The sequence below is a fragment of the Pseudophryne corroboree genome, chromosome 6 (assembly GCF_028390025.1).
Source record: "Pseudophryne corroboree isolate aPseCor3 chromosome 6, aPseCor3.hap2, whole genome shotgun sequence".
Taxonomy (NCBI): Eukaryota; Metazoa; Chordata; class Amphibia; order Anura; family Myobatrachidae; genus Pseudophryne; species Pseudophryne corroboree.
The window spans coordinates 198,727,720-198,748,996 of NC_086449.1; the positions used below are offsets into that span (position 1 = coordinate 198,727,720).

Here is a 21,277-nt window from a genome sequence, read left to right on the forward strand (position 1 = left end):
AGCATGCAATGTCCTCAAAATGACAGAATCCTATTCTAACATCTTTAATAATAACAGGTTATTTGCATTGTGTATTGAAATCGCTTTCTGCAATGTTTTATTAGAATGTGTAGGGGAAAATAAATCCCTGTATCTTTTAATGCTTCTATGTATGTGCGCTTACACTGACAATCCACATCTGTAGCCATATAGATATTGATGGTGACATACAGTATAAGTAGCAGGTAGAAGCTGGAAGCCACGTGGGTCTCTGGATCGTTTGTCTCAGGATTAAACAGATGAGGCTCAGGGCTACTGGCTGCTGTCCAGGTTTGATGAGATTCTTGTTAATCTGGACACTAATACACCTAACAAGAGGGACACACGGGAGCTCAGTGGATGCAATTCCAAGGTCATAAGACCAGAGGTTCTTAACCAGTTCAAAATATACAGCAGATGCATCAGCTCTGCTAGATCATAGTTTATCATGTGGTGCAGATAGAATGTAAAACTAATTCTAAGTTGAAGAACTCAGATCCTGGAATGCAGGGGTGTCTTAAGAGAGGGGCCCATGTGTAGACTCCGAGTGGGCCCCCTCCTCTCCATGGTGCCGTAGGCTCCGGCATTGAGCCGAAGTCTACTGCGCATGCGCAGGTCTCCGGAAACATGGCGCCTGCCATGTTCTAGAGACAAAATTCGTAATGCGCATACGTGTCAGCCATTTTGGAAGGGATTTTCTTCCGTGACGGCTGTGGCTGCAGCGTCCGATGCTGGACTCCGGAGAGGTGAGTATTAAAATATGGGTGCAATGTGTGCGGTGTGAGCCCCCCTTGTGCCCAGGGGCCCGTGTGCACCACACACATTGCACCCATGATAGACACGCCTATGCTGAAATGGCTATGAAGGAACTCTGTAGCAATGTATCTTTGCTCATTTTCCTCATACCCCTTAGAGATGTTCAAGATTATGAGCAAAGAAGGCTTACCGTAATAAACAGTAATGTGCGCAGTCAGACGTTGCGGCAAACTCAATTACCTCACAAGGTAGCAGCAAAATTTGCATCATCCGACAGGTGGAGTTGGCTGGATTGGGGGTAACCTTGCGGGTTAGAAGCACAAGTGTACTGTACCTTAGATGGCTTTTAGTACCTTCCAATATTGCAGTAAAGGACAATTTTAACCAGGTCATAACAACTTCAGCTACACAAAAGTGACAAATAATAAAGACATGAGAAATGCAGATGTTCCTCCCATTTCCACAGTTAATGTGTTAATTAAATCATACTAAACCGGGCAGTGGTGCCAAAGATGACAAAGGATGTACATATCATGTACTGTACCTTGTAGTAATTTTAATCTGCCCATGTCCCCCCTCCTATTCCCATCCATTTACTGAGGTAACTTTGAAATGGGCCGCTACATTTTTACAGGTGTAAGGCGATGTACACACTAGGCGATGTGCGCACGAGACAACATCGCTAGCGATAGGACCCAGCGGGGGACCTGCCATCGGCAGGTGCATACACACTTGCCAATGTCAGAAGCGACAGGGCGGCCATGCTCCATTCAGCAGCATGGCCCTCGTTGGCAACATCCCATGGCGGACCTGCATGTAGGTCTGAAGGGCAATGCCACATATGACCCGCGGAAGCGTGCATCGTTCACGATATAGTATGTACACACTAGACGATGTGAACAGTATCTCGTACAATCAGGCCGATGTCGGCCAGATTGTACGCGATACAAAGCACTACACTCCCACAAGCTAAAAGGGTTTTGTTTTTTTACAACTTTCAATATTACATGAAGGACATATTCTACAAAGACTGGAGAATAATATTCTACAGTCCTTGTATATATCCTTCAGAATATTATAGCTGAAAAAAAAGACGGGGCTTGCCACTGGGCCAGATTCTGAAATGTATGTGACAAACGATAGTTGTAGATATGTGAATGTGCAGGATCTGTAAGGCGCATGCGCAGGATCTGTAATGCGCATGTGCAGGATCTGTAAGGCGTATGTGCAGGATCTGTAATGCGCATGTGCAGGATCTGTAAGGCGTATGTGCAGGATCTGTAAGGCGTATGTGAAGGATCTGTAAGGCATATGTGAAGGATCTGTAAGGCATATATGAAGGATCTGTAAGGCATATGTGAAGGATCTGTACTGAGTATGTGCAGGATCTGTAAGGCGGAAGCGTAGGAACTGTAATGCGCATGGGCAGAAAATCGACAACCGCACCTGAATGACCCCCATATTGCATGGGCTAGTCTGTAGCTTCCTGTTAATTGGTGAATAAGGGTTTAATAAGCCATGGTGTCTGCACCTCTGTGCAGGTTATTTTGTCTGTCTTGATGACCGGGCTGTATCTGTCATATTCTGCTCTGATAACTTGTTTCTGACTCAGACTGTTTTGGAATATTGTTGATCTCTGTCCTCCTGACCTTGGTTTGTTTCCTGGATAACTATTTGTTTTCCTGCCTGCTCCGAACCTGGCCCATCACAGTCTCCGTTGGGGTAATAGAGTTTGAGATGCTGTCACAGATTGCCCATACATGTTCTGTCCAAAATCATTAAAGGACTTCCTGAAGTCTGTCAAAAAGGTAGCAGATATTTTATCTTTTTACCAGTCCTATGATTGTGCAATTGATTTAGTACCCGGAGTAAATCTGCCGAAGGCAAAAATATTCTCTTTCGACCAAACATCATTGGAAGAGTACACTGAAGAAAATCTTAAGACCAAAAGAAAGGTTTCATACATTAGACCCTCCCCAACACCACTTGGAGCTGGTCTATTCTTTTGAGGAAGACGGATGGAGGCCTGGGGCCATGCACTGATTGCAGAGGGTTATCTGAAATGATAAAAAAAAAAAAAAAACACCCGTCGCCATTAATTCTACAGCTTTTTGACCAGCTCAAAGGAGAATCTGTATTCAGTCAGACTGAACTCTAAGGTGCATATAACCTGATACACGTACGAGAGGGAAATGAGTGAAAGATCTCTTTTAGCACTCACACTGGTCATTACAAGTATTTAATAACCTACAGAACTACTATATACTTTTTTCTTCCAACAGACCCTCATCACCGATTTAAGGGCTGTGATAAGCAATTTCAGGAAACACCAGACATGACAGCAGATCCGCTTTATACTTTCTTCTGACTTTTTACTCTTCAACTACTCACTTATTTCAGGCACTTTGAGTGCCGGGTGGACTCTCATTAGTGATCCCGGAATCATTCCGAAATATTCTACTATCATACCACACTGTCAGCTCCCAATACTGTCCGATCTTGGAAGCTAAGCAGTGTTGGGCTTGGTTAGTACCTGGATGGGAAACTTCTTGGGAATACCAAGTGTTGTAGAAACCAGAGCTTCATTGGACTCTGTGCCTAACACTAACAGCAGATCCACCCACTGTAGCTTCTTTCCAAACTGTATTTTTTCATGGGGATTTAGTCCATTTGAATATTTGTCTTCTAACTGCCAGGATATACAGAGGGTGCAACTTAACACCTCTATTTCAGTCAAGCAGGTGACAGACCAGGCCTAGGAGTCAGATGTTTGATTTATCCTTTGCTTTTGTAAAGATTATTTCTGTATTACATGACATATTACCAACATACTGACTCTATCAGATAATCTACGGTGTTTAACCACTTATTGACATTATCACTTCTATTTGTACTTACCTGAGGGCATATCTACACTTTGTTAACAATAAAAGTTAAATTTTATCAGAATTGTAACATTATCTTAACTTTAATGAGTGCGCCCAAAAAAAAAGAGTCTTCTTTTTCTATTTTTTTTTTCTCAGGTATTTAATAACGCCATTCGGTTTTAGTAATGCTAAAGCTGTTTATCAAGACCTGATCATTGACATTTTGAGAGGCTATTTAGGAAAGTTTGTTGTAGTATATCTTTATGACATCCCCATTCTTTTCCACATCACTGTAACAACATCAAGCCCAAATCTTTAAAGTCCCAGGCTAACCAGATGGCCACTGTTCAACTTTAACATCACATATAGACCTGGAACTAAGATCCTCAAGGCAGATGCTCTTTCCAGGAGCTAATTTCAACAGCATGCAGATCAATTGCTTTTCCCCCCTCATTATCAGCAGTACCTAGAATCTCCCGAAATTCATTTGGGGGTCGAGCTTTTAGTCATGCGGCTCCAACTCTATGGAACTCACTTACCCGCACAGTGTGAGAGGCCCCAACTATAGAATCCTTCAAAAATAGACTCAAGACTAATTCTAAACATAATAAGAGGTGCTACCATGCTGAGACTTGTAGTGCCACAATGAAAAAAAGAGAAAGTGCTGATGCACACTCTAAACACTAAGAAAATTGGTCATCAGAACAATTATAATCAACTCTGTAATTTGGCATAATTATTGGCCAAAAATATAGGCCCCCCTACCATGGCCAGGTGAGCTCATCAGATGGGTCCCTAACATTCCTAAGGTTCAAGTCCAGAGCATGGGACCCCATCTCAAGGCATCATACTAGTGAGAAGCAGCAGTTAAAATGTTAGAAGGTGTTATATTAATAAAAATTAGAAGCTATGTGCTAAAAGTGTTACATAGGTGAGCTCTAGTAATTAGCACATTAAAAAGTGCTACATTAGTAAAAAACAGTTTGATGGTAAACAGCCTAGTCACACTAACACAGGGAGCCCTACGCGTCAAGCCCGTTCCTAATACTGACATATTAGATAACGTTATCCAGGACTTACCATTCGTAGTGCCTACTCCAATATGTAGTCTGTGTGCATGTGCAGTCGTCGTCCCTCCCCCACCCGACATATTCTAGATTGTGTACACTTGAAGGCAGAGACTCCTTCAGCTTGGACTAGCACCCCTTCCATCTGCCCTTGAGTGTTTTTCATTAGCACAGGGTCCTTGCAATTGCAGACTACATATTGGAATAGCTATGACAATATGGTCCTCTCTTTAACCTCCTCACACATCTGCTTGGTGTAAAAGGTCTATCAGAAAGAAGCGTGCGCAAAACTCATGGCACTGGAACTCTGCATACATAGTTACACACCCACTTCAAAGCCATTTCCACATTGGTCTATGTACACCTACAGTACCCAGTTACTGTACACTGACTCCCATATACCCGTAAGTAGAGACCTGTGCAACTAGTGTACAGATAAGCATACCACTGTAGATACGTATATATGCCTATGTTTGCCACAAGCGATTAGGACACGTGAAGTGTGGATATACGCAACTGTAGCCACTATGGTACGATTCAGAACCAGGCCCATTATTGTCTTATGAACTGAAACATTGTGGGCTCTGATTCAGTGGTGAATGTAGACTGGTTGCAATCACGGTCTCTTTCCGTGTCAGCATTCTGCATCTATGCAAATGCTCTGCCCTCATCCTTACGCTGACGAGAGTAACCATCATCATCATCATCAGTAGTAGCATTTGCACCAGCGCTGCCATTGGTGCAGAAGATCTAACTGGTCAGACAGCTGATCTCTGCATGTGCTCAACTCAGAATAACCCTCAGCTCCGGCAACATGCACGCAACAAACGCCCTGCTGCCTCCCAGTTTCACCCGTTTAGTTACAAGTGGACATGCAACGGAGATTCGTCTCACTCTGAATCGCCCATAATTGCTCTTAGCTGCGTATGAAGGCCCTGACCCATGTGCAGTTTGTTCAAATTGTAAGATCCATAAGCAAGGCCTGATTCAGAGATGTATGCAAATCTGATGGTTTATGTACATCTCTGATGGTTATTGATTTGCACATGCACAGATCAGTGGAAACGATGACAAGCGCATTGTCCCCCAAGCTGCAGCATGACTGGAGGTGGCGATAATGACCGTTTTACAAATCAGGGTTGTGTCAGCCCCGTTTTGTAGGCATGCGGAGGCCAGATTTCCTAGCCGTGTAACATCGGCCATCCTGCCTAACCCTAGGGTTACTCAGATGACGGATGGCCACACAGATGATCCGATACTACATCATTGGGCGCAGCAGAGGAACATAGAAACCGTCAGGAGACGTCTATTTACTAGAGATGAGCGGGTTCGGTTTCTCTGAAACCGAACCCGCACGAACTTCATGTTTTTTTCACGGGTCCGAGCAGACTCGGATCCTCCCGCCTTGCTCGGTTAACCCGAGCGCGCCCGAACGTCATCATGACGCTGTCGGATTCTCGCGAGACTCGGATTCTATATAAGGAGCCGCGCGTCGCCGCCATTTTCACACGTGCATTGAGATTGATAGGGAGAGGACGTGGCTGGCGTCCTCTCCATTAGAAATTAGATTAGAAGAGAGAGAGAGATTGTGCAGAGTCAGACAGAGTTTACCACAGTGACCAGTGCAGTTGTTGTTAGTTAACTTTTATTTATTTTAATATATATCCGTTCTCTGCTATATCCGTTCTCTGCCTGAAAAAAAACGATACACAGCAGCAGCCAGTCACACAGTGTGACTCAGTCTGTGTGCACTCAGCTCAGCCCAGTGTGCTGCACATCAATGTATAAAAGGCAAAGCTTATAATAATTGTGGGGGAGACTGGGGAGCACTGCAGGTTGTTATAGCAGGAGCCCCCAGGAGTACATAATATTATATTAATTTAAAATTAAACAGTGCACACTTTTGCTGCAGGAGTGCCACTGCCAGTGTGACTAGTGGTGACCAGTGCCTGACCACCAGTATAGTAGTATATTCATTGTTGTATGTATTGTATACTATCTCTTTATCAACCAGTCTATATTAGCAGCAGACACAGTACAGTGCGGTAGTTCACGGCTGTGGCTACCTCTGTGTCGGCAGTCGGAACTCGGCAGGCAGTCCGTCCATCCATAATTGTATTACAATATATACCACCTAACCGTGGTATTTTTTTTTCTTTCTTTATACCGTCATAGTGTCATACTAGTTGTTACGAGTATACTACTATCTCTTTATCAACCAGTGTACAGTGCGGTAGTTCACGGCTGTGGCTACCTCTGTGTCGGCAGTCGGCAGGCAGTCCGTCCATCCATAATTGTATTATTATTATAATATATACCACCTAACCGTGGTTTTTTTTCCATTCTTTATACCGTCGTCATAGTGTCATACTAGTTGTTACGAGTATACTACTATCTCTTTATCAACCAGTGTACAGTGCGGTAGTTCACGGCTGTGGCTACCTCTGTGTCGGCAGTCGGCAGGCAGTCCGTCCATCCATAATTGTATTATTATTATAATATATACCACCTAACCGTGGTTTTTTTTCCATTCTTTATACCGTCGTCATAGTGTCATACTAGTTGTTACGAGTATACTACTATCTCTTTATCAACCAGTGTACAGTGCGGTAGTTCACGGCTGTGGCTACCTCTGTGTCGGCAGTCGGCAGGCAGTCCGTCCATCCATAATTGTATTATTATTATAATATATACCACCTAACCGTGGTTTTTTTTCCATTCTTTATACCGTCGTCATAGTGTCATACTAGTTGTTACGAGTATACTACTATCTCTTTATCAACCAGTGTACAGTGCGGTAGTTCACGGCTGTGGCTACCTCTGTGTCGGCAGTCGGCAGGCAGTCCGTCCATCCATAATTGTATTATTATTATAATATATACCACCTAACCGTGGTTTTTTTTCCATTCTTTATACCGTCGTCATAGTGTCATACTAGTTGTTACGAGTATACTACTATCTCTTTATCAACCAGTGTACAGTGCGGTAGTTCACGGCTGTGGCTACCTCTGTGTCGGCAGTCGGCAGGCAGTCCGTCCATCCATAATTGTATTATTATTATAATATATACCACCTAACCGTGGTTTTTTTTCCATTCTTTATACCGTCGTCATAGTGTCATACTAGTTGTTACGAGTATACTACTATCTCTTTATCAACCAGTGTACAGTGCGGTAGTTCACGGCTGTGGCTACCTCTGTGTCGGCAGTCGGCAGGCAGTCCGTCCATCCATAATTGTATTATTATTATAATATATACCACCTAACCGTGGTTTTTTTTCCATTCTTTATACCGTCGTCATAGTGTCATACTAGTTGTTACGAGTATACTACTATCTCTTTATCAACCAGTGTACAGTGCGGTAGTTCACGGCTGTGGCTACCTCTGTGTCGGCAGTCGGCAGGCAGTCCGTCCATCCATAATTGTATTATTATTATAATATATACCACCTAACCGTGGTTTTTTTTCCATTCTTTATACCGTCGTCATAGTGTCATACTAGTTGTTACGAGTATACTACTATCTCTTTATCAACCAGTGTACAGTGCGGTAGTTCACGGCTGTGGCTACCTCTGTGTCGGCAGTCGGCAGGCAGTCCGTCCATCCATAATTGTATTATTATTATAATATATACCACCTAACCGTGGTTTTTTTTCCATTCTTTATACCGTCGTCATAGTGTCATACTAGTTGTTACGAGTATACTACTATCTCTTTATCAACCAGTGTACAGTGCGGTAGTTCACGGCTGTGGCTACCTCTGTGTCGGCAGTCGGCAGGCAGTCCGTCCATCCATAATTGTATTATTATTATAATATATACCACCTAACCGTGGTTTTTTTTCCATTCTTTATACCGTCGTCATAGTGTCATACTAGTTGTTACGAGTATACTACTATCTCTTTATCAACCAGTGTACAGTGCGGTAGTTCACGGCTGTGGCTACCTCTGTGTCGGCAGTCGGCAGGCAGTCCGTCCATCCATAATTGTATTATTATTATAATATATACCACCTAACCGTGGTTTTTTTTCCATTCTTTATACCGTCGTCATAGTGTCATACTAGTTGTTACGAGTATACTACTATCTCTTTATCAACCAGTGTACAGTGCGGTAGTTCACGGCTGTGGCTACCTCTGTGTCGGCAGTCGGCAGGCAGTCCGTCCATCCATAATTGTATTATTATTATAATATATACCACCTAACCGTGGTTTTTTTTCCATTCTTTATACCGTCGTCATAGTGTCATACTAGTTGTTACGAGTATACTACTATCTCTTTATCAACCAGTGTACAGTGCGGTAGTTCACGGCTGTGGCTACCTCTGTGTCGGCAGTCGGCAGGCAGTCCGTCCATCCATAATTGTATTATTATTATAATATATACCACCTAACCGTGGTTTTTTTATACCACCTAACCGTGGCAGTCCGTCCATAATTGTATACTAGTAAACTATCCAATCCATCCATCTCCATTGTTTACCTGAGGTGCCTTTTAGTTCTGCCTATAAAATATGGAGAACAAAAAAGTTGAGGTTCCAAAATTAGGGAAAGATCAAGATCCACTTCCACCTCGTGCTGAAGCTGCTGCCACTAGTCATGGCCGAGACGATGAAATGCCAGCAACGTCGTCTGCCAAGGCCGATGCCCAATGTCATAGTACAGAGCATGTCAAATCCAAAACACCAAATATCAGAAAAAAAAGGACTCCAAAACCTAAAATAAAATTGTCGGAGGAGAAGCGTAAACTTGCCAATATGCCATTTACCACACGGAGTGGCAAGGAACGGCTGAGGCCCTGGCCTATGTTCATGGCTAGTGGTTCAGCTTCACATGAGGATGGAAGCACTCAGCCTCTCGCTAGAAAACTGAAAAGACTCAAGCTGGCAAAAGCACCGCAAAGAACTGTGCGTTCTTTGAAATCCCAAATCCACAAGGAGAGTCCAATTGTGTCGTTTGCGATGCCTGACCTTCCCAACACTGGACGTGAAGAGCATGCGCCTTCCACTATTTGCATGCCCCCTGCAAGTGCTGGAAGGAGCACCCGCAGTCCAGTTCCTGATAGTCAGATTGAAGATGTCAGTGTTGAAGTACACCAGGATGAGGAGGATATGGGTGTTGCTGGCGCTGGGGAGGAAATTGACCAGGAGGATTCTGATGGTGAGGTGGTTTGTTTAAGTCAGGCACCCGGGGAGACACCTGTTGTCCGTGGGAGGAATATGGCCGTTGACATGCCAGGTGAAAATACCAAAAAAATCAGCTCTTCGGTGTGGAGGTATTTCACCAGAAATGCGGACAACAGGTGTCAAGCCGTGTGTTCCCTTTGTCAAGCTGTAATAAGTAGGGGTAAGGACGTTAACCACCTCGGAACATCCTCCCTTATACGTCACCTGCAGCGCATTCATAATAAGTCAGTGACAAGTTCAAAAACTTTGGGTGACAGCGGAAGCAGTCCACTGACCAGTAAATCCCTTCCTCTTGTAACCAAGCTCACGCAAACCACCCCACCAACTCCCTCAGTGTCAATTTCCTCCTTCCCCAGGAATGCCAATAGTCCTGCAGGCCATGTCACTGGCAAGTCTGACGAGTCCTTTCCTGCCTGGGATTCCTCCGATGCATCCTTGCGTGTAACGCCTACTGCTGCTGGCGCTGCTGTTGTTGCCGCTGGGAGTCGATGGTCATCCCAGAGGGGAAGTCGTAAGCCCACTTGTACTACTTCCAGTAAGCAATTGACTGTTCAACAGTCCTTTGCGAGGAAGATGAAATATCACAGCAGTCATCCTACTGCAAAGCGGATAACTGAGTCCTTGACAACTATGTTGGTGTTAGACGTGCGTCCGGTATCCGCCGTTAGTTCACAGGGAACTAGACAATTTATTGAGGCAGTGTGCCCCCGTTACCAAATACCATCTAGGTTTCACTTCTCTAGGCAGGCGATACCGAGAATGTACACGGACGTCAGAAAAAGACTCACCAGTGTCCTAAAAAATGCAGTTGTACCCAATGTCCACTTAACCACGGACATGTGGACAAGTGGAGCAGGGCAGGGTCAGGACTATATGACTGTGACAGCCCACTGGGTAGATGTATGGACTCCCGCCGCAAGAACAGCAGCGGCGGCACCAGTAGCAGCATCTCGCAAACGCCAACTCTTTCCTAGGCAGGCTACGCTTTGTATCACCGCTTTCCAGAATACGCACACAGCTGAAAACCTCTTACGGCAACTGAGGAAGATCATCGCGGAATGGCTTACCCCAATTGGACTCTCCTGTGGATTTGTGGCATCGGACAACGCCAGCAATATTGTGTGTGCATTAAATATGGGCAAATTCCAGCACGTCCCATGTTTTGCACATACCTTGAATTTGGTGGTGCAGAATTTTTTAAAAAACGACAGGGGCGTGCAAGAGATGCTGTCGGTGGCCAGAAAAATTGCGGGACACTTTCGGCGTACAGGCACCACGTACAGAAGACTGGAGCACCACCAAAAACTACTGAACCTGCCCTGCCATCATCTGAAGCAAGAAGTGGTAACGAGGTGGAATTCAACCCTCTATATGCTTCAGAGGTTGGAGGAGCAGCAAAAGGCCATTCAAGCCTATACAATTGAGCACGATATAGGAGATGGAATGCACCTGTCTCAAGTGCAGTGGAGAATGATTTCAACGTTGTGCAAGGTTCTGATGCCCTTTGAACTTGCCACACGTGAAGTCAGTTCAGACACTGCCAGCCTGAGTCAGGTCATTCCCCTCATCAGGCTTTTGCAGAAGAAGCTGGAGGCATTGAAGAAGGAGCTAACACGGAGCGATTCCGCTAGGCATGTGGGACTTGTGGATGCAGCCCTTAATTCGCTTAACAAGGATTCACGGGTGGTCAATCTGTTGAAATCAGAGCACTACATTTTGGCCACCGTGCTCGATCCTAGATTTAAAGCCTACCTTGGATCTCTCTTTCCGGCAGACACAGGTCTGCTGGGGTTGAAAGACCTGCTGGTGACAAAATTGTCAAGTCAAGCGGAACGCGACCTGTCAACATCTCCTCCTTCACATTCTCCCGCAACTGGGGGTGCGAGGAAAAGGCTCAGAATTCCGAGCCCACCCGCTGGCGGTGATGCAGGGCAGTCTGGAGCGACTGCTGATGCTGACATCTGGTCCGGACTGAAGGACCTGACAACGATTACGGACATGTCGTCTACTGTCACTGCATATGATTCTCTCAACATTGATAGAATGGTGGAGGATTATATGAGTGACCGCATCCAAGTAGGCACGTCACACAGTCCATACTTATACTGGCAGGAAAAAGAGGCAATTTGGAGGCCCTTGCACAAACTGGCTTTATTCTACCTAAGTTGCCCTCCCACAAGTGTGTACTCCGAAAGAGTGTTTAGTGCCGCCGCTCACCTTGTCAGCAATCGGCGTACGAGGTTACATCCAGAAAATGTGGAGAAGATGATGTTCATTAAAATGAATTATAATCAATTCCTCCGCGGAGACATTGACCAGCAGCAATTGCCTCCACAAAGTACACAGGGAGCTGAGATGGTGGATTCCAGTGGGGACGAATTGATAATCTGTGAGGAGGGGGATGTACACGGTGATATATCGGAGGGTGAAGATGAGGTGGACATCTTGCCTCTGTAGAGCCAGTTTGTGCAAGGAGAGATTAATTGCTTCTTTTTTGGGGGGGGTCCAAACCAACCCGTCATATCAGTCACAGTCGTGTGGCAGACCCTGTCACTGAAATGATGGGTTGGTTAAAGTGTGCATGTCCTGTTTTGTTTATACAACATAAGGGTGGGTGGGAGGGCCCAAGGATAATTCCATTTTGCACCTCTTTTTTCTTTTCTTTTTCTTTGCATCATGTGCTGATTGGGGAGGGTTTTTTGGAAGGGACATCCTGCGTGACACTGCAGTGCCACTCCTAGATGGGCCCGGTGTTTGTGTCGGCCACTAGGGTCGCTAATCTTACTCACACAGCTACCTCATTGCGCCTCTTTTTTTCTTTGCGTCATGTGCTGTTTGGGGAGGGTTTTTTGGAAGGGACATCCTGCGTGACACTGCAGTGCCACTCCTAGATGTGCCCGGTGTTTGTGTCGGCCACTAGGGTCGCTAATCTTACTCACACAGTCAGCTACCTCATTGCGCCTCTTTTTTTCTTTGCGTCATGTGCTGTTTGGGGAGGGTTTTTTGGAAGGGCCATCCTGCGTGACACTGCAGTGCCACTCCTAGATGGGCCCGGTGTTTGTGTCGGCCACTAGGGTCGCTAATCTTACTCACACAGCTACCTCATTGCGCCTCTTTTTTTCTTTGCGTCATGTGCTGTTTGGGGAGGGTTTTTTGGAAGGGCCATCCTGCGTGACACTGCAGTGCCACTCCTAGATGGGCCCGGTGTTTGTGTCGGCCACTAGGGTCGCTAATCTTACTCACACAGCTACCTCATTGCGCCTCTTTTTTTCTTTGCGTCATGTGCTGTTTGGGGAGGGTTTTTTGGAAGGGACATCCTGCGTGACACTGCAGTGCCACTCCTAGATGGGCCCGGTGTTTGTGTCGGCCACTAGGGTCGCTTATCTTACTCACACAGCGACCTCGGTGCAAATTTTAGGACTAAAAATAATATTGTGAGGTGTGATGTGTTCAGAATAGGCTGAAAATGAGTGTAAATTATGTTTTTTGAGGTTAATAATACTTTGGGATCAAAATTACCCCCAAATTCTATGATTTAAGCTGTTTTTTAGGGTTTTTTGAAAAAAACACCCGAATCCAAAACACACCCGAATCCGACAAAAATAATTCGGTGAGGTTTTGCCAAAACGCGTTCGAACCCAAAACACGGCCGCGGAACCGAACCCAAAACCAAAACACAAAACCCGAAAAATTTCAGGCGCTCATCTCTACTATTTACACAAGAAGACGTATTAATAAAGAAGAAAAGCGAAGGCCATATACAATAGCATTATAGAGTAGTGATGTGCACCGGAAATTTTTCGGGTTTTGTGTTTTGGTTTTGGATTCGGTTCCGCGGCCGTGTTTTGGCAAAACCTCCCTGAAAATTTTTTGTCGGATTCGGGTGTGTTTTGGATTCGGGTGTTTTTTTTACAAAAAACCCTCAAAAACAGCTTAAATCATACAATTTGGGGGTCATTTTGATCCCATAGTATTATTAACCTCAATAACCATAATTTACACTCATTTTCAGTCTATCCTGAACACCTCACACCTCACAATATTATTTTTAGTCCTAAAATTTGCACCGAGGTCGCTGGATGACTAAGCTAAGCGACACAAGTGGCCGACACAAACACCTGGCCCATCTAGGAGTGGCACTGCAGTGTCAGGCAGAATGGCACTTCAAAAAAATAGTCCCCAAACAGCACATGATGCAAAGAAAAAAAAGAGGCGCACCAAGGTCGCTGTGTGACTAAGCTAAGCGACACAAGTGGCCGACACAAACACCTGGCCCATCTAGGAGTGGCACTGCAGTGTCAGACAGGATGGCACTTCAAAAAAATAGTCCCCAAACAGCACATGATGCAAAGAAAAAAAAGAGGCGCACCAAGGTCGCTGTGTGACTAAGCTAAGCGACACAAGTGGCCGACACAAACACCTGGCCCATCTAGGAGTGGCACTGCAGTGTCAGACAGGATGGCACTTCAAAATAATTGTCCCCAAACAGCACATGATGCAAAGAAAAATGAAAGAAAAAAGAGGTGCAAGATGGAATTGTCCTTGGGCCCTCCCACCCACCATTATGTTGTATAAACAGGACATGCACACTTTAACGAACCCATCATTTCAGCGACAGGGTCTGCCACACGACTGTGACTGAAATGACTGGTTGGTTTGGGCCCCTACCAAAAAAGAAGCAATCAATCTCTCCTTGCACAAACTGGCTCTACAGAGGCAAGATGTCCACCTCATCATCATCCTCCGATTCCTCACCCCTTTCACTGTGTACATCCCCCTCCTCACAGATTATTAATTCGTCCCCACTGGAATCCACCATCTCAGATCCCTGTGTACTTTCTGGAGGCAATTGCTGGTGAATGTCTCCACGGAGGAATTGATTATAATTCATTTTGATGAACATCATCTTCTCCACATTTTCTGGAAGTAACCTCGTACGCCGATTGCTGACAAGGTGAGCGGCTGCACTAAACACTCTTTCGGAGTACACACTGGAGGGAGGGCAACTTAGGTAGAATAAAGCCAGTTTGTGCAAGGGCCTCCAAATTGCCTCTTTTTCCTGCCAGGATATGTACGGACTGTCTGTCATGCCTACTTGGATGCGGTCACTCATATAATCCTCCACCATTCTTTCAATGGTGACAGAATCATATGCAGTGACAGTAGACGACATGTCAGTAATCGTTGCCAGGTCCTTCAGTCCGGACCAGATGTCAGCACTCGCTCCAGACTGCCCTGCATCACTGCCAGCGGGTGGGCTCGGAATTCTTAGCCTTTTCCCCGCACCCCCAGTTGCGGGAGAATGTGACGGAGGAGCTGTTGACGGGTCACGTTCCGCTTGACTTGACAATTTTCTCACCAGCAGGTCTTTGAACCTCTGCAGACTTGTGTCTGCCGGAAAGAGAGATACAAAGTAGGTTTTAAATCTAGGATCGAGCACGGTGGCCAAAATGTAGTGCTCTGATTTCAACAGATTGACCACCCGTGAATCCTGGTTAAGCGAATTAAGGGCTCCATCCACAAGTCCCACATGCCTAGCGGAATCGCTCTGTTTTAGCTCCTCCTTCAATGTCTCCAGCTTCTTCTGCAAAAGCCTGATGAGGGGAATGACCTGACTCAGGCTGGCAGTGTCTGAACTGACTTCACGTGTGGCAAGTTCAAAGGGTTGCAGAACCTTGCACAACGTTGAAATCATTCTCCACTGCGCTTGAGTCAGGTGCATTCCCCCTCCTTTGCCTATATCGTGGGCAGATGTATAAGCTTGAATGGCCTTTTGCTGCTCCTCCATCCTCTGAAGCATATAGAGGGTTGAATTCCACCTCGTTGCCACCTCTTGCTTCAGATGATGGCAGAGCAGGTTCAGGACTGTTTGCTGGTGCTCCAGTCTTCGGCACGCGGTGGCTGAATGCCGAAAGTGGCCAGCAATTCTTCGGGCCACCGACAGCATCTCTTGCACGCCCCTGTCGTTTTTTAAATCATTCTGTTCCACCAAATTCAATGTATGTGCAAAACATGGGACGTGCTGGAATTTGCCCACATGTAATGCACGCACAATATTGGTGGCGTTGTCCGATGTCACAAATCCCCAGGAGAGTCCAATTGGGGTAAGCCATTCTGCGATGATGTTCCTCAGTTTCCGTAAGAGGTTGTCAGCTGTGTGCCTCTTCTGGAAAGCGGTGATACAAAGCGTAGCCTGCCTAGGAACGAGTTGGCGTTTGCGAGATGCTGCTACTGGTGCCGCCGCTGCTGTTCTTGCTGCGGGAGGCAATACATCTACCCAGTGGGCTGTCAGAGTCATATAGTCCTGAGTCTGCCCTGCTCCACTTGTCCACATGTCCGTGGTTAAGTGGACATTGGGTACAATTGCATTTTTTAGGACACTGGTGACTCTTTTTCTGAGGTCTGTGTACATTTTCGGTATCGCCTGCCTAGAGAAATGGAACCTAGATGGTATTTGGTACCGGGGACACAGTACCTCAAACAAGTCTCTAGTTGCCTCTGAATTAACGGTGGATACCGGAACCACGTTTCTCACCACCCAGGCTGACAAGACCTGAGTTATCCGCTTTGCAGCAGGATGACTGCTGTGATATTTCATCTTCTTCGCAAAGGACTGTTGGACAGTCAATTGCTTACTGGAAGTAGTACAAGTGGTCTTCCGACTTCCCCTCTGGGATGACAAACGACTCCCAGCAGCAACAACAGCAGCGCCAGCAGCAGTAGGCGTTACACTCAAGGATGCATCGGAGGAATCCCAGGCAGGAGAGGACTTGTCAGACTTGCCAGTGACATGGCCTGCAGGACTATTGGCTTTCCTGTGTTTGGTGGAAATTGACACTGAGGGAGTTGGTGGTGTGGTTTGCAGGAACTTGGTTACAAGAGGAAGGGATTTAGTGGTCAGTGGACTGCTTCCGCTGTCATCCAAAGTTTTTGAACTTGTCAGTGACTTCTGATGAATGCGGACCAGGTGACGTATAAGGGAGGATGTTCCTAGGTGGTTAACGTCTCCTTACCCCTACTTATTACAGCTTGACAAAGGCAACACACGGCTTGATACCTGTTGTCCGCATTTGTGTTGAAATAATTCCACACCGAAGAGGTGATTTTTTTTGTATTTTGACCAGGCATGTCAATGGCCATATTCGTCGCACGGACAACAAGTGTCTCCCCGGGTGCCTGACTTAAACAAACCACCTCACCATCAGAATCCTCCTTGTCAATTTCCTCCCCAGCACCAGCAACACCCATATCCTCATCCTGGTGTACTTCAACAGTGACATCTTCAATTTGACTATCAGGAACTGGACTGCGGGTGCTCCTTCCAGCAATTGCAGGGGGCGTGCAAATGGTGGAAGGCACAAGCTCTTCCCGTCCAGTGTTGGGTAGGTCAGGCATCGCAACCGACACAATTGGACTCTCCTTGGGGATTTGTGATTTAGAAGAACGCACAGTTCTTTGCTGTGCTTTTGCCAGCTTAAGTCTTTTCATTTTTCTAGCGAGAGGATGAGTGCTTCCATCCTCATGTGAATCTGAACCACTAGCCATGAACATAGGCCAGGGCCTCAGCCGTTCCTTGCCACTCCGTGTCGTAAATGGCATATTGGCAAGTTTACGCTTCTCATCAGACGCTTTCAAGTTTGATTTTTGGGTCATTTTACTGAACTTTTGTTTTTTGGATTTTACATGCTCTCTACTATGACATTGGGCATCGGCCTTGGCAGACGACGTTGATGGCATTTCATCGTCTCGGCCATGACTAGTGGCAGCAGCTTCAGCACGAGGTGGAAGTGGATCTTGATCTTTCCCTATTTTAACCTCCACATTTTTGTTCTCCATTTTTTAATGTGTGGAATTATATGCCAGTATCAATAGCAATGGCTTACTACTATATATACTGCGCACAACTGAAATGCACCACATGTATGGATGGATAGTATACTTGACGACACAGAGGTAGGTAGAGCAGTGGCCTTCCGTACCGTACTGCTATATATACTGGTGGTCACTGTCAGCAAACTGCAAAACTAAAATGCACCACAGGTATAGAATCTAGATGGATAGTATACTTGACGACACAGAGGTAGGTAGAGCAGTGGCCTTCCGTACCGTGCTGCTATATATACTGGTGGTCACTGTCAGCAAACTGCAAAACTAAAATGCACCACAGGTATAGAATCTAGATGGATAGTATACTTGACGATGACGACACAGAAGTAGGTAGAGCAGTGGCCTTCCGTACCGTACTGCTATATATACTGTTGGTCACTGTCAGCAAACTGCAAAACTAAAATGCACCACAGGTATAGAATCTAGATGGATAGTATACTTGACGACACAGAGGTAGGTAGAGCAGTGGCCTTCCGTACCGTACTGCTATATATACTGGTGGTCACTGTCAGCAAACTGCAAAACTAAAATGCACCACAGGTATAGAATCTAGATGGATAGTATACTTGATGACACAGAGGTTGGTAGAGCAGTGGCCTTCCGTACCGTACTGCTATATATACTGGTGGTCACTGTCAGCAAACTGCAAAACTAAAATGCACCACAGGTATAGAATCTAGATGGATAGTATACTTGACGACACAGAGGTAGGTAGAGCAGTGGCCTTCCGTACCGTACTGCTATATATACTGGTGGTCACTGTCAGCAAAACTCTGCACTGTACTCCTCCTATATAATACTGCTGGTCCCCAGTCCCCACAATTAAGCAGTGTGAGCACAGATATATGCAGCACACTGAGCACAGATATGGAGCGTATTTCAGGCAGAGAACGGATAAAACTGGTGGTCACTGATCAGCAAAACTCTGCACTGTACTCCTCCTATATAATACAGCTGCTCCCCAGTCCCCACAATTAAGCAATAAGCACAAATATTTGCATCATCATTAATAATCGGAGAGGACGCCAGCCACGTCCTCTCTCTAACATTTCCAATGCACGAGTGAAAATGGCGGCGACGCGCGGCTTCTTATATAGAATCCGAATCTCGGGCGCGCTTTGGTTAACCGAGCCATACTGGAGAATCCGAGTATGCCTCGGACCCGTGTAAAATGGGTGAAGTTCGGGGGGGGTTCGGTTTCCGAGGAACCGAACCCGCTCATCACTACTATAGAGTACTTAATTGATTAACTGCCTTAATTAACACAACAATACTAAGCATACTCAGAGTAAGCTAAATATCTGTATATATGTCAGCCAGTTAATTAAGTCACAAGACAATCCTATCATAGTGAGAGTACTATCAGCAATAAATTATTTTCCTTATAGAAATATATAGCAAAATGTAAAAGGTAATCTGCCACTGTATTTTATTCTATTCCATTAATGATATGCTTACATCAACAATGTACTTCTTTCCGCATAAATGTATTGCTGGGGACCATCTGGTTCTCACTTCCCTCCTATAACCCGCCACACTAACATAATAGCAATTTATCTACTTAACGTCAATCTCTTTTAAACTATACTTGAATGCCAAGGAGATAATCCATTTACAGCATCTAGGCCATGGCAGGACACCAGTGCTGTAGAGACACTGATACACTCGGTACAGGCTATCATTTCTGCAATCTGAAGTTCAATGAAGCAATGTGCACAGCCATTTAAAAATAAAATAAATAAATAAAAATCCTTATATTAGGATTTGTATGTGTGCACATTTTCCATTTTAGCTGCTTTTACATACGGGCAGATTCTGGGGCACAGAGAGTTTGTCTCAGTGCTGGATTTCCCACTAGGCCAGTGGTTCCCAAACTGTGTGCCTAGGCACCCTGGGGTGCCTCAGAACACTTGCAGGGGTGCCTTGGGTTGGTGGTCCAGGTCCCAATCAAAATTGTTTCTGGTCAATGTAGTAGGCAAAACCAGTGCTGGTGACTTCCAATCATAAAATATGAGGACAAACAAAAGCAAATCTTGTCCCTCACCACATAATGGAACCTAAAGATGACATATAAACACAATTTTTTATTTAATATTTATTTAAAAGTTACTCGCTAAGAAATTTTTGGCCTAGGGGTGCCGTGAATACAATTCTGATACTCTAGGATGCCATGATTCCAAAAAGTTTGGGAACCACTGCACTAGGCATATGAGGTGTGTGCCTAATGTTGCCACTGGTTGTGGGTGGCACAGCAATCAACAGGTCAGAGCCTTCCAATGCACCAATGCAGCTACTGCTATTTGGACAGAAAGCAAAGACTACAACCCCCATAATAACCCCCAACCCGACCTCTTCGCTCTTCACAAGACCTGCGTCTCTCATCCTCACTCATTACTCGCTCCCACTCACGATTGCAGGACTTTCGTCGGGCTGCACCCACTCTGTGGAATGCCCTACCACGCACAATAAGACTCTCCTCTAGTCTCCAAACCTTCAAGCGTTCCCCGAAAACTCACCTCTTTAGGCAAGCATGTCAAATTCCAGAACCGCCCACATAACTGTCATAAACCTTCCTATCAAATTGCATCCACTCTGTACAGTCCACACATATCCTCACATGTCTTCTCATTCTATGCAATAGATAGGCATGTGTACACAAGGAAAGGTGCTATTTCCCTATAGATTGTAAGCTTGCGAGCAGGGCCTTCCTACCTCTATGACTGTTTGTTATCACCCAGTTTGTTATTGTTATTTCAAATTGTAAAGCACAACGGAATTTGCTGCGCTATATAAGAATCTGTTAATAAATAATAAATAAATAATAATGAGTCTCAGGAGTGAATGCGTGTGCAGTTCAGGAGTCCGGAAGATTAGGTTTATATCGGGGAGAGTCTTGTAGCGTTCGCATGTACATTCTGGAAGAGGAGGATCTTAACCTACAGAAGGCTAAGGGGTTGTAGTATCACCAGAATCCGGGGTGAAGGGGGATTGTGCCTCTGGCTGGCCTGATCCCTAAATCTGCCTTTGCCGGGCCTCTCATAGGAACCTGCGGTGATAGATTATGATTGTGGTGTCGGAGTTAACTACACATGGTGGCCCATAGCCCATATGGGACCAGAAATGATCTATAAAATCATCTCTGGTCCTATATGAGCCAAATTATAATGGTAGATACAGTAACAGGCTTTTGCCAAAGCTGCTCAAACAGCATGATGTAGGAGCTCAATAAGCATCTACAATGTAGAATATGGTTCCTCAAAGCGGCAATGGTCAGGGTTAAGGCCCCCATCAATCAACAGCCCCATTTCCCCTATTCCCCAATCTGACAGCAGGGAATCAGGAAAATTAAACATGTTAAAAATTCCAATTTGCTGATCCTGCCCATTTTCAGTCGGGATCAGGATTTTTAAATATGTTTAATATTCATGATTACCAGACTCAACCATTGTCGCTGATGTATGGGGGTCTTTAACTGCAGTTATTCGTTTAAGTTGGTG

At 45.3% G+C, this 21,277-nt stretch overlaps 1 protein-coding gene and 1 pseudogene across 1 annotated transcript in view; one reads left to right on the top strand and one right to left on the bottom strand.

Moving 5' to 3' along the window:
- SLC24A1 (solute carrier family 24 member 1) overlaps positions 1-21,277 on the bottom strand; it is a 192,664-nt gene that overhangs the window by 130,559 nt on the left and 40,828 nt on the right. The gene's annotated exons all lie outside the window — the stretch shown is intronic.
- On the top strand, positions 3,230-3,348 carry LOC134937591 (5S ribosomal RNA; annotated as a pseudogene).